General features: G+C 39.1%; 2 protein-coding genes and 1 pseudogene across 6 annotated transcripts in view; 1 reads left to right on the forward strand and 2 right to left on the reverse strand.

Moving 5' to 3' along the window:
- The window catches only part of LOC119520540 (zinc finger protein 596-like), a 344477-nt gene that overhangs the window by 261561 nt on the left and 68146 nt on the right, over nucleotides 1-14770 (forward strand). The window lies entirely within an intron of this gene.
- LOC119520537 (zinc finger protein 596-like) overlaps nucleotides 1-14770 on the reverse strand; it is an 803197-nt gene that overhangs the window by 149836 nt on the left and 638591 nt on the right. The window lies entirely within an intron of this gene.
- LOC119520493 lies at nucleotides 13201-13567 on the reverse strand (annotated as a pseudogene).

Here is a 14770-nt window from a genome sequence, read left to right on the forward strand (position 1 = left end):
AATTACATTCTTTTAAAAAGGATTCCAGTAAGAGGATTAAGACCCACCATGGGCCAGGCCTTAACTGGAGTAACCTCATGAAAACCTCTTTCAAATAAGTTTATGCCCACAGGAATGGATTCGCTTTCACAACATTGTTATCCTGTATGCATTCGGTTCCAAACCACCACATTCTGTTTGGTTCCTTTTTAAAATTTCTGTGACTTCCATTTTTTTCCTCATATCCTTTAATCTTCTCTGTAGTTTCCTTCATCTTCTTGAACATTTTTAAGATTATTTCTTCAGTCTTTTTTTCCGTATATCTACATTCTCATCTTATTCATTTATCTTATCTGGATTTTTATCCTTTTCCTTTGGAAGAACTATCATTTCCTATTTCTTTCTTTGTATTCCACTTTTGTTGTTCAGTGTACATTTTAGTATTTTAAAATGTTAACTCTGGGATTTATTCCCTGAGATATCTCCTTTTTTTGTATTGTAACGAGCTGGTGATGAAACACATTTTCTTGGGATTCAGCCCTCCTATCAGAAAGATCTGCCCAACATGAATGAAGTGTGCAGGGTTTTCCCTCTTTCCCAGGCTCTGTCTTATCTTAGGCTGTTGCTTGTTAGTTGTTTTGGAGTTCTCCTGTTTAGGTTGTCCCCTCTGTTTCCCTGGAGACACACCTCCTTCTCCCAGTTGTTTGATTCTGGCAGGATTTTGTCCCAAACATTCCCAGACTCTCTCTCTAGTTTGTTTTACAATTCTTTCATTGTCTCAAGTTGCTTACACCTGGTGGAAAAATTCTTGGAGGGAGGCACACCTTTCTCAAGTTAGTCTCTCCCAGGAAAAACAGGGCCAGAGGCTCAAAACAAGGGTGCAGACCAGCTCCAAAGTGCCCTGGGGATGGGGATCAGAAAGAGTACAAAGAGCTTCTCTGACAGCTTCCCATATCTGAGTTTTCCTGGACTACGCATCAAATGTTGCCATTCAACTAGTTCCCCTGGGGCCCTGAGGAAGTGCAACATCTTTAAATCTCTACCACTGCTTCCCGTGTTCCAGAAGGGTGAATATAATGGCTGCCACTGCCTTTGTCCAGGGTGGGTTGAAACTATAGCTGCCTTCAGAGCTATGCTCTCAGTGATCCAAATTCACCAATCCATTGTCATGATCACTGACTAGTCAAGCCTACCTCTGCTCTTGGGGAAGAGAATTATTTTATCCCTTGCTGCAAGCTAGCTAGGGACAGGACCCTTGTAGGGGATAGGAACTATAGCCACCGTTCTGATGGAGTAATTAAGTCTTCTTTACCATGATTTATCTGTTCTTGGATTACTGTACATTGTTCTTCTAGACTTGAGTTTCAAAATTATTGTTTCAGAGATTTCCTGCCTCTTTAATAATTGATTTGGTCAAAGGACATTCCTGGAGCTCCTTACTTCACCATCTTCCCATAATCATCCCTCTTCTTCATTATTAAAAGAGAATTTTTGTCACAAGGTTAAATGAGATAACCTTTGCAATTCAACTTTTCCTAATACCATATCTAGGTACACAGAAAGAGAAGCATGATCTCCCTTCCCCATTTCCTTTTTTGGGGGAATGTAGCCTACATTAGATTACATTACTGGAGTACAATTGTAAACTCAGTATTTTATTCTTCTTACATCAATGGATTTGCCATCTATATAATTTTCAAAATCTTACTTCCTTTGGTGCTTCACTGTTCTGCAGCTAGGGCCTTTTTATTTTGAGGGGTACAAATTGAAAAGTAGTTAGTATCATGTGGATGAGATTTCAGGGAGCTGAAATTTCCCATGAATGAGACAAATGAAGCAAATGTGTCTGTTTCCACAAACTGACATTCAGGAAAGATGATTTATGACAGAAAGAAGTCAAATTGCATATACAGAGTAAAACGGGTACTTACTATGAGAAAGAAGAGGCACTTACTTTAATTTGTTATGATACTTTAAAAGTTTCCTAGTTGTCAACATGGGGATTGACCCTTCTGAAAAATTCTAGGTGGAATGAGGAAATAAAAATATATCTTTCTCAGCACCTTGGCCTTTGGAGTCATGCAGAGTTACAGTTTCTATCTTTCTTTAATGTTAGAGAAGAAATAAATTGTGGGTTTCTAACTATGGGATTCACATTGGAAACTACTACTCATTAATTGTAGAATCATATAATTGGAGAATTAGATAAGGGATCTAGGAAAATTATGTACATTGTTTTCAAGAAGCTAGCGAATAATTTTTATTTATATCAACATCCTGAAATTTAACCCATGATTGAAAGGACAGAATCATAGGACTGTAAAACAGCAAAAAAATACGATGATTTCATTTCTCCCTCTTAATGTCCAGAATGACTGCTCTGAATTTTCCCAGCTGGTTAACTAGGGATGAGAAGGCTTTCAATATACTACCCCTTCCTTCTGTGGTTTTTTTCTTGGGCTGATACGTCAAGATGAGAAACTATTTTACAAAAATAAATATAGTTGAAATGAACACTCATTTATTACCCCATCTCTTAACATTTTTGGGAATAGGCAATTCCTCTCCCTATGTGCATGGACCAGAGGGAGCCACAATGTTTGTACAGTACAATCCTTGATTCCTGACCACAATTGATTTGCTAAAAATGGGCATATAAACCAAAATAGTCAAATCAATTATTTCCATTAGAATGTGGAATAAGGCCCAGAAAAGTAACATCAATCTCTTTCTCTTACTCTCAATATGTAACAGGAAACTCTGCAGCTGTTTGTTGCCAAATTTTTGCCACAACAGGGATGACTGGTTGCAAAAAGATGAATTAAACTGACTGCAGGTAAAAAACAAAGATGAGAATAGAGAGAAAATCTTTCTGTGTTCCCTTTTTCCAGTTTTTTTTTCTCTATGAGATAAAGCTTTAGATTCATAAAATATTCCCTCATTTGTTTCAGCTAGAACAGAGTGTACTGTCTTCTGTTTTTCTTCTTTCATTGTTTTTATCATTGATGAAGATTCCAAAATTCTCAGATAATTCACATATTGACATTTTGAGTCCTCTCATGGCAAGTTATATCTTGTTTCTTCTTGTCAGAAGACTAAATATATTATAGTCTATCTTTCAAAAGCCATTTCCATGTGTCAGGTGCTATGGTGGGTGCATTACATCTATTATCTCTAAGCCTTGGCCTTAAAGAAGGAAATAATATTGACAGTTGAAAGGTACAATTCAGAATTATTAAGTAACTTGACCAAGATTCCTCATTTCATAAGTGATAGAGAAATGTTATACCAATTTCTCTACCTCTTCCTTAAGCACATTTTCATTAAATACCTACTATGTTCAAAGCATTGTTTCATTGTTCCTGAAGATGCATCAATGGAAAAGATAGACAAGGTCTCAGTTCTCATGGCTTCACATTCTAGTGTAGGATACAGGCAATAAGCAAAAAATTAATGTAAGTGTAAGGTAGGGGTTAAGGATACAAGAATTAAAAAAGGAGATAAGGGATAAAAAGCATTATGAGGTTGAGAAATAGTTTTGATTAAAATTATCTAAAAGACCCCTTTGCACAGGGATGTACATGTAGGGGAGTATGAGCCAAGCCAAATCCTGCAGGATCAGCTTTCCAGAAAGAGGCAATAACAGATGCAAATAAAGCCCTTGCAGACAGACAAACCAATCAGTGGAACATTAGAAATCCTTGACAATTTACCCATTTGCCAGTTTCAGTATATTATGTCCCCCAAAATGCCATTATCTTTGATGAAATCTTATGTGGGAAGATGTATCAGTGTGGATTAGATTGTAATTCTTTGATGGTTTCCATGGAGATGCACCCCCCAAACAGTGGGTGATGACTCTGGATAGTTTCTGTGGAGATGTGGCCCTGCTCATTCAGCATGCCCCTGGATGAGTTTACTGGAGCACTATATGTAATCAGACAGGAGTGAACTTGCAGAGGGACACTTTGAAGAATGCACAGAAGCTGAGAGAGTAGCTGCAGATGAGACACATTTTGAAGACAGCCATTGAAAGCAGATTCTTGCCTGGAGAAGCTAAGAGAGGACAAATGCCCCAAGAACAACTGAGAGTGACATTTTGAAGAGGAGCTGTGGCCTAGAGAGGAACATCCTGGGAGAAAGCCATTTTGAAACCAGAACTTGAAGCAGATGCCAGCCACATCCTTCCCAGCTAACAGAGGTTTTCCAGGTGCCATTGGTCAACTTCCAGTGAAGCTACCTGATTGTTGATGCATTACCTTGGACATTTTATGGCCTTAAGACTGTAACTGTCTCTTATCTGCAGCTACTCTCTCAGCTCTGTGCGTTCTTCAAAGTGTCCCTCTTGGCTGTAGCAAGTTCACTCCTGTCTGATTGCATATAGTGCTCCAGTAAACTCATCAAGGTGCATGCTGAATGGGTGGGGCCACATCTCCACCAAATAAACCCCCTTTATAAAAGCCAGTCCTTTCCTGGTGTTTTGCATTCCAGCAGTATTAGCAAGCTAGAACAACCCACATGTATGAAAACAGAGTGTTATAGAAGTCATAAACAGATAACTGGATTTAACAAGATTTAACAACTATTTTACAGATAAGGAAATCTGAATGTCCAATAAACTTATGAAAAGATATTCTTAATATATTAGAATCACAATATAAATTGATTTACTTTTACAGCATTGGCAAATATTTTATAAGGTATGACTTTTAGCTTTTGATTGTGCCTTTATTCACCTTAGTTCTTTAAAAATGTACTTGTCTTAAAGATCCTGTAAATAAAGTGACAACCAACTGATGTGGGATGGAAGTCACCCCTCTCAGCATGGTATTTTTCTTTTTTGTTTTTTACAAAGCAGTGGTTTTTACTTATAGGAATCACATTGATCACACAGTAGTTACAAGAATGTCAGATATAATGACACAAAATCTGAACAAGACAGGCTGATGGAGAATTTACATAATATGGTAAAAATATACATACTCATAGTTAGCAATGTGGACAAATGCATGTAGTGTGGGGAGGTGAGCTGGTGGGTCCCTTCAAGGCTTGGTAAGGGCACCCCAGGGGTAAGCCTGCTCTCCCTGCATGAAGGCAGGCAGCTCCTGACAAGATGTACAGGCATTCCACACACACCTAAAGACACAGAATAGACTGACCTGCCACACAGACCTCTAAATTAACATACCTGTGATTGTTCTGATACTCCCACAAAAATAGTAAATAGTAAACCCATGCAAGTAGCGGGAATCATCAAGTCACTTGTTCTAGGCAGGATTTGGAAGATGCTTAGTTCTTGACATTAACATTTGTAAAGAGCTATGTTCTCCATTTCTACATTTTATTCACAACTGACATGCAATTAAGAGTGATGGGATTCTGATAGTTCCAACTAACAGTGATAAGTACTCTTAAAAAAATGTGAGAAATAGTTAATAACATATTTTAGGTTCACTCAACAGATAACATGAATCAACTATAGTTTTAAGCCTAAAGGTAGAAGGGCATACGTCTGAAGTTTGGTGCTTGAGTTTTAGTTTCTACCACTGTCCTTAGGAAAGTAATACAACTGCTTGTTTATTTAGCAAATCAGGCACTAGTTTGAGGTCTCAGAGAAAATCCAAAATAAGAAATGCCACTCATTTTTCTCTTCGTGTTTTTAGAAGACAGATCAAATTTCTAAGTTATTCAAGATTCCTTCAAAGCCATGGTGTTTTCTGCAAATAATTGTCTAGAGAACAAACCAAGCAGCAGCAGCTCACTGTTCTTATGAAACTTCCTACAGCTGCAGGAGCCCTGACTTGGCTGATGTCCTGTTAGGAGCCAGGCACATTGACCTGCAGTTCAGAGTTGGAGTTGTTTTCATACTCCCCATGCATCCAGCTTTGCACCAACTATGATGGCAAATCACTCTCTGGGGGGTTATGCACGACCACACATGTTTCAAGAGCTTCCTGTGAGGTGTCTCTAGCCCACGGGTCACCTTCCGTACAGTCAGCAGGTTCTTCTTTTTTTTTTTTTTTAATCTTCATTTTATTGAGATATATTCACATACCACGCAGTCATACAAAACAAATCATACTTTCGATTGTTTACAGTACCATTACATAGTGGTACATTCATCACCCAAATCAATCCCTGACACCTTCATTAGCACACACACAAAAATAACAAGAATAATAATTAGAGTGAAAAAGAGCAATTGAAGTAAAAAAGAACACTGGGTACCTTTGTCTGTTTGTTTCCTTCCCCTATTTTTCTACTCATCCATCCATAAACTAGACAAAGTGGAGTGTGGTCCTTATGGCTTTCCCAATCCCTTTGTCACCCCTCATAAGCTACATTTTTATACAACTGTCTTCGAGATTCATGGGTTCTGGGTTGTAGTTTGATAGTTTCAGGTATCCACCACCAGCTACCCCAATTCTTTAGAACCTAAAGAGGGTTGTCTAAAGTGTACGTAAGAGTGCCCACCAGAGTGACCTCTCGGCTCATTTTGGAATCTCTCTGCCACTGAAGCTTATTTCATTTCCTTTCACATCCCCCTTTTGGTCAAGAAGATGTTCTGCGTCCCACGATGCCAGGTCTACATTCCTCCCCGGGAGTCATATTCCACGTTGCCAGGGAGATTCACTCCCCTGGGTGTCTGATCCCACGTAGGGGGGAGGGCAGTGATTTCACCTTTCAAGTTGGCTTAGCTAGAGAGACAGGGCCACATCTGAGCAACAAAGAGGCATTCGGGAGGAGGCTCTTAGGCACAACCATAGGGAGGCCTAGCCTCTCCTTTGCAGCAACCGTCTTCCCAAGGGTAAAACCTGTGGTAGAGGGCTCAGCCCATCAAACCACCAGTTCCCTATGTCTGTGGTCATGTTAGCAACCATGGAGGTGGGGTAGGCGAATACCCCTGCATTCTCCACAGGCTCCTCAAGGGGGCACTACATATATTTTTTTTATTTTTTTTAACTTTCCCTTCTTTTTTAAATCAACTGTATGAAAAAAAAGTTAAAAAGAAAACAAACATACAATAAAAGAACATTTCAAAGAGACCATAACAAGGGAGTAAGAAAAAGACAACTAACCTAAGATAACTGCTTAACTTCCAACATGTTCCTACTTTACCCCAAGAAAGTTACCTAATATAGCAACATTTCTGTGAACTTGCTCCTACTATATCCATCAGAAATTAACAGACCATAGTCATTCCTGGACATCCCCAGAACGTTAAATAATTTATCTGTTCTTCTTGGATTATTGTTCCCCCTTCCTTAATTGCTCTCTATTGCTAGTTCCCCTACATTCTACATTATCAGCCATTTGTTTTACATTTTTCAAAGTTCACATTAGTGGTAGCATATAATATTTCTCTTTTTGTGCCTGGCTTATTTCGCTCAGCATTATGTCTTCAAGGTTCATCCATGTTGTCATATGTTTCACGAGATCGTTCCTTCTTACTGCCGTGTAGTATTCCATCGTGTGTATATACCACATTTTATTTATCCACTCATCTGTTGAAGGACGTTTGGGTTGTTTCCATCTCTTGGCAATTGTGAATAATGCTGCTATGAACATTGGCGTGCAGATATCTGTTCGTGTCACTGCTTTCCGATCTTCCGGGTATATACCGAGAAGTGCAATCGCTGGATCGAATGGTAACTCTATATCTAGTTTTCTAAGGAACTGCCAGACTGACTTCCAGAGTGGCTGAACCATTATACAGTCCCAACAACAGTGAATAAGTGTTCCAATTTTTCCACATCACCTCCAGCATTTGTAGTTTCCTGTTTGTTTAATGGCAGCCATTCTAACCGGTATTAGATGGTATCTCATTGTGGTCTTAATTTGCATCTCTCTAATAGCTAGTGAAGCTGAACATTTTTTCATGTGTTTCTTGGCCATTTGTATTTCCTCTTCAGAGAACTGTCTTTTCATATCTTTTGCCCATTTTATAATTGCGCCGACTGTACTATTGTCATTGAGTTGTAGGATTTCTTTATATATGCAAGATATCAGTCTTTTGTCAGATACATGGTTTCCAAAAATTTTTTCCCATTGAGTTGGCTGCCTCTTTACCTTTTTGAGAAATTCCTTTGAGGTGCAGAAACTTCTAAGCTTGAGGAGTTCCCATTTATCTATTTTCTCTTTTGTTGCTTGTGCTTTGGGTGTAAAGTCTAGGAAGTGTCCGCCTAATACAAGGTCTTGAAGATGTTTTCCTACATTATCTTCTAGGAGTTTTATGGTACTTTCTTTTATATTGGGATCTTTGGTCCATTTTGAGTTAATTTTTGTGTAGGGGGTGAGGTAGTGTTTTTATCAAAAAGGGATGTTGGATTTTGTCAAATGCTTTTTCAGCATCTATTGAGATGATCAATTGATTTTTCCCTTTTGACTTGTTAATGTGTTGTAATACATTGATTGATTTTCTTATGTTGAACCATCCTTGCATGCCTGGAATGAACCCCACTTGGTCATGGTGTATGATTTTTTTAATGTGTCTTTGGATACGATTTGCAAGTATTTTGTTGAGGATTTTTGCATCTATATTCATTAGGGAGATTGGCCGGTAGTTTTCCTTTTTTGTAGCATCTTTGCCTGGTTTTGGTATTAGATTGATGTTAGCCTCATAAAATGAGTTAGGTAGTGTTCCATTTTCTTCCATGTTTTGAAAGAGTTTGAGTAAGATTGGTGTCAGTTCTTTCTGGAAAGTTTGGTAGAATTTCCCTGTGAAGCCATCTGGCCCTGGGCATTTATTTGTGGGAAGCTTTTTGATGACTGATTGGATCTCTTTGCTTGTGATGGGTTGGTTGAGGTTTTCTATTTCTTCTCTGGTCAGTCTAGGTTGTTCATATGTTTCCAGGAAATTGTCCATTTCTTCTACATTATCCAGTTTGTTGCCATATAGTTGTTCATAATATCCTCTTATAATTTTCTTAATTTCTTCAGGATCTGCAGTTATCTCACCTTTTTTATTCATTATTTTGTTTATATGGGTCTTCCCTCATTTTGATTTTGTCAGTCTAGCTAGGGGCTTGTCAATCTTGTTGATCTTCTCAAAGAACCAACTTTTGGTGCTATTTATCCTCTCTATTGATTTTTTGTTCTCTATGTCATTTATTTCTGCTTTAATCCTTGTTATTTCTTTTCTTCTACTTGGTTTAGGATTGGTTTGCTGTTCATTTTCTAGCTTCTTCAGTTGATCCATTAGTTCTTTGATTTTGGTTCTTTCTTCCTTTTTAATATACGCGTTTAGTGCTATAAATTTCCCCCTTAGCACTGCTTTTGCCGCATCCCATAGGTTTTGGTATGTTGTGTTCTCATTTTCATTCGTCTCTATATATTTAGCAATTTCTCTTGCTATTTCTTCGTTAACCCACTGATTAGGAGTGTGTTGTTTAACCTCCAGGTATTTGTGAATTTTCTAAGTCTCTGATGGTTATTGACTTCTAATTGTATTCCATTGTGGTCAGAGAATGTGCTTTGAATAATTTCAATCTTTTTAAATTTATTGAGGCTTGTTTTATGTCCCAGCATATGATCTATTCTGGAGAAATTTCCATGAGCACTAGAAAAGTATGTGCATCCTGGTGATTTGGGTTGTAATGTCGTGTATATGTCTGTTAAATCTAATTCATTTATCAGATTGTTTAGGTTTTCAGTTTCCTTATTGGTCTTCTGTCTGGTTGATCTATCTATAGGAGACAGTGATGTGTTGAAGTCTCCCACAATTATTGTGGAAACATCAATTGCTTCCTTTAGTTTTGCCAATGTTTCTCTCATGTATTTTGTGGCACCTTGATTGGGTGCATAGGCATTTACAATTGTTATTTCTTCTTGTTGAACTGCCCGTTTTATTAGTATGTAGTGGCCTTCTTTGTCTCTCAAAACATCCCTGCATTTAAAGTCTATTTTATCTGAGATTAATATTGCTACACCTGCTTTCTTTTGGCTGTAGCTTGCATGAAATATTTTTTTCCATCCTTTCACTTTCAGTTTCTTTGTGTCCCTGTGTCTAAGATGAGTCTCTTGTATGCAACATATTGCTGGTTCATTTTTTTTTTTTTGATCCATTCTGCAAATCTGTATCTTTTAATTGGGGAGTTTAATCCATTTGCATTCAACGTTATAACTGTGAAGGCATTTCTTGAATCTCCCCTCTTATCCTTTGTTTTATGTTTGTCATATTTTTCCCCTCTCTCTATTAATATCCTTTATTGTACCCATACCAAATCTCTTTAGTACTGAACCTTTCTCCAAGTCTCTCTGTCCTTTCTTTGTTTCTCTGTCTGTAGGGCTCCCTTTAGTATCTCCAGTAGGGCAGGTCTCTTGTTAGCAAATTCTCTCAGCATTTGTTTGTCTGTGAAAAATTTAAGCTCTCCCTCAAATTTGAAGGACAGCTTTGCTGGATAAAGTATTCTTGGCTGGAAATTTTTCTCACTCAGAATTTTAAATATATCATGCCACTGCCTTCTCATCTCCATGGTGGCTGCTGAGTAGTCACTACTTAGTCTTATGCTGTTTCCTTTGTATGTGGTGAATTGCTTTTCTCTTGCTGCTTTCAGAACTTGCTCCTTCTCTTCTGTGTTTGACAGTGTGATCAGAATATGTCTCGGAGTGGGTTTATTTGGATTTATTCTATTTGGAGTTCGCTGAGCATTTATGATTTGTGTATTTATGTTGTTTAGAAGATTTGGGAAGTTTTCCCCAACAATTTCTTTGAATACTCTTCCTAGACCTTTACCCTTTTCTTCCCCTTCTGGGACACCAATGAGTCTTATATTTGGACGTTTCATAGTATCTATCATATCCCTGAGGTCTATTTCGATTTTTTCAATTTTTTTCCCCATTCTTTCTTTTATGCTTTCATTTTCCATTCTGTCATCTTCGAGGTCACTGATTCGTTGTTCAACTTCCTCTAGTCTTGTACTATGAATGTCCAGAATCTTTGTAATTTGGTCAGCAGTTTCTTTAATTTCCATAAGATCATCCATTTTTTTATTTAGTCTTGCAATGTCTTCTTTATGCTCTTCTAGGGTCTTCTTGATTTCCTTTGTCTCCCGTACTATGGTCTCTTTGTTCATCTTTAGTTATTTGAGTAGCTGCTCTAGGTGCTGTGTGTCTTCTGATCTTTTGATTTGGGTGCTTGGGCTTGGGTTATCCATATCGTCTGGTTTTTTCATATGCTTTATAATTTTCTGTTGTTTTTGGCTTCGTGGCATTTGCTGAACTTGATAGGGTTCTTTTAGGATTTGTAGACCAATTGAAGTCCTTATGTCTAATTTATCAGATCTACAGCTTCGTGGAGTACACTTTCTCTAACTAACCAGCAGGTGGCGTCCACGAGCCACCTGTTCTCCACAAGCCAGTTCTCCCCTGCTTAGCCTTTGTGGTGAGTGGGGTAGTGAGTCTTGTGGGGTCCAATTGGTGTACCAAGATTGCGTGTGTAGTTGGTGTTGCCTGCCCTGTATATGGGGCGTGTTTCTGGGCAGTCGGGGGGGGTGGCTCTAACAATCAAATCTCCCTGGTGATCCTAGAGTTTTAAAGCTGCTGCAATAGTCTAATCCTTCAGTTCAGTCCTGCCACAGTTTGTCTCTGCCACTGACCCACAAGTCCTTGGTATTGGCATATGGCTCCTGAGACTTGCAAGTGGGCCCCTCTTCCAGGCCGTGCACCCCGGGTCCTCTGTTGAGGGATGACTGTGCTATGTCACAGGTGAGTGCCATCCCCCCAGGGCAGTTCTGGACTGCTGGGCTGTGTAGGGAGGCTCCCAGTCTGCTGAAATGATGGCTGAATGGGGCTTTGTTAATTCACACTGCTCCACCTTCCCAACTCTGGGACAATCAGCTGAGGTTGCAGGGAAGGCTAATGTCCACGCCCAGTTTTGTGGTGTGTGCCTGTTATTTGAAGCACTTCCGTCACACTGGGTTGTGTGGGGCAGTTCTGGGCTATGGGGCTGCCGATGGGCAGGAGTGTTTCCTCTCCACCAGGATGATGGCTGTGGGCGGACACCCCCCTTTTCTTGGGAAGTTGTGGTGTTTAGTGAATTTTCTCAGCCTCTGGATTATTGCGTTTTGTCTCAGAGCTCTCCTAGTTCTGCTCTTGACTTGACCTGCCCAAATTGCAAGTCTTTGAAGCTTTCTGTATTGGGCTTCTTAGAGTGATTGTTTTAGAAAAAGAAAAAGGGATAAAAAAAAAAATAATAATAATAAAAAAAAAAAATAAAAAAAAAAAAAGGCCCTCCTCAGCGATCTAATGGGTTATTGAAATGCTAACAGACAAAGCAGCCAGGGCCATTAAGGAAAGGTCCACAGGGCAGAGAGATCAGCTTTTCTTCGGGATTTGCTTATGCGCCTCAGGGCCCTTCCCCTTTCTATGTTCACCAGAACTCCAAAAATCCTCCGCTTTTATTTTGGAGTTTTTCGTGTTGTTTTTTTTTCTATGCCTGTCTCCTCTCTGCTGGGCTGGCTGCTCTCAGATTCTCTGGTGTCTGGTCTCAGTCTATCTATGGTTGGAGTTTGGATCAGTAGAATGAGATTCTGATAAGGGCTGCCACTGCCGTTCTCCCTTCTCCTTCCCGGAGCTGACAGCCCCTCCTCCCCCGGGACTGAGCCTGGCAGGGAGGGGCGCGGGTCCCCTGGCCGCAAAAACTTACAGATTTCGCTGATCTCAGCAGTTCCACGTTTTCATGAGTGTTGTATGAAGTATGCCCAAAGTCAGATTGCTCTGTGGTGTCCAGTCCACGCAGTTCCTGGCTTTCTACCTACTTTCCTGGAGGAGTAACTAAAACATACAGCTCACCAGTCCGCCATCTTGCCCCGCCTCCCTAATCAGCAGGTTCTGAACCTAAAGAGGGGGCAATGCCTCCCTGAACACCTTTCATTACTGCTTGAATTGCAAGTTCCTACTGGGGAGAAAAGTGCATTAACATAACTTGAAGTTCTCTTTTATTGGCAATTTAAAAGGTAAAGTGTTTTATTTTAAAACTTTTAAAATTTGAAAACAAGATACCCTAGATTAAATAGTAATGTTTTCCAAAGCTGAATGTGCTCATTTGGAACTGTTTTTCTTCTGGAAATACAAATACAACTTCCTACAACTCCTAGGTAGGGACACTACTGTCTGGATGACCTGTGGTTAGATGACTGATCAAAGCTGAATTGATAACATCCTTTTTTTTTGCCTTGGTGTAAGGGTTTTAAAAATTCTAGGAGAGATGCTTCTGCCAGCCTACACAAGTTTCACTTCAAGCATCTCCTGAGAAGTGTAGACAATGTACAGGAAGCTGTCCTCATCCTTCACACTCTCATAAACTTCTGAGGTGGGTGTGGAGACCCTCACCATGCTGTGCCATTCACCAGCAGGAAGAAGGCCTGGTTTGCATTCAGATGCAGGCAACATCTAATTATTTTGATTAGTTCATTCATGTTGACATGATCTGGTACAAGGAACTTGGTTTTATCCAGTACAGGAAGCTGCTTCTCACCCTTGTATCTTTCTAGTATCATCAAGATTTTGGTGGGGTGCTGCTTGCAGAGGAGGTGCACATTTACTCTTCAATGGTGTGGTGCTGCTTGAAGGCCTTCTCAGATGGCATGGTGGGGCAGGGGTTGGTGCGGTGGCAGCTCTGAGGTGCCCAGGCTCTGAAGGCTGTGGTGGTGAAGGTTCTGGCTCTGGTGACAGCCACTTCCCTTGTAAAAAGGTATGATGTTTTCAAGTGCTGGCAAAGATGTGGCACAATAGGAACTCTTATAGTCTTCTGCAGGGTGTGTAAAATAAGTTTAATTGTCATGGAAAACACATTGAATCATCTCATAGAAATACTAGGTTTCTGAAAGTACAATTCTCACCCAGACATGCCCTAGAGAAATTCTAACCCATGACCAAATACAAGAGATAAATATATGAATGTTCATGAGTACATTTCTTTTTTTAATTTTATATTTTTAAATTATTTCAAACTTATAAGAAAGTTGCAACAATGATACAAAAACAATTTGGATATGTGGTTTCTAAATATTTTCTCCCATTTCATAGGCTGCCTTTTTCCTTTTCTGACAGTCCTTTGATGTACAAAAGTGTTTAATTTTGAGGACATCCCATTTGTATATTTGTTATTTGGTTGCTTGTACTTTGGGTGTAAGATCTAGGAAACCACCTGCTGTCACAAGATCTTTAAGACATTGCCTTACATTTTCTTCTAAGAGTCTTATGGTCTTAGAACTAAGGTTTAGGTCTTTGATCCATTTTCAGTTAATTTTTTTTTTCATTTTTATTGAGATTGTTCAGATACCATACAATTATCCAAAGATCCAAAGTGTACAATCACTTGCCCCTGGGTACCCTTATACAGCTGTGCATCCATCACACTTAATTTTTGTTCAATTTTTAGAAACTTTTCATTACTCCAGACAAGAAATAAAGTGAAAGATGAAAAAAAAAAAAAAAAAAGAAAAGGAAACTCTAATCCTCCCCTATCCCTAACCAACCCTCCTCAATTGTTGACTCCTAGTATTGATATAGTACATTTGTTACTGTTTATAAAAGAATGTTGAAATACTAGAAACTGTAGTATATAGTTTGTAATAGGTATATAGTTCTTCCCTATATGCCCCTCTATTATTAACTTCTAATTGTATTGTCATACATTTGTTCTGGTTCATGGAAGTGATTTCTAGTATTTGTACAGTTGATCATGGACATTGCCCACCATAGGATTCAGTTTTATTCATTCCCGTCTTTTGACCTCCAACTTTCCTTCTGGTGACATATATGACTCTGAGCTTCCCCTTTCCACCTC

Source organism: Choloepus didactylus, chromosome 25, assembly GCF_015220235.1.
Source record: "Choloepus didactylus isolate mChoDid1 chromosome 25, mChoDid1.pri, whole genome shotgun sequence".
Lineage (NCBI taxonomy): Eukaryota > Metazoa > Chordata > Mammalia > Pilosa > Megalonychidae > Choloepus > Choloepus didactylus.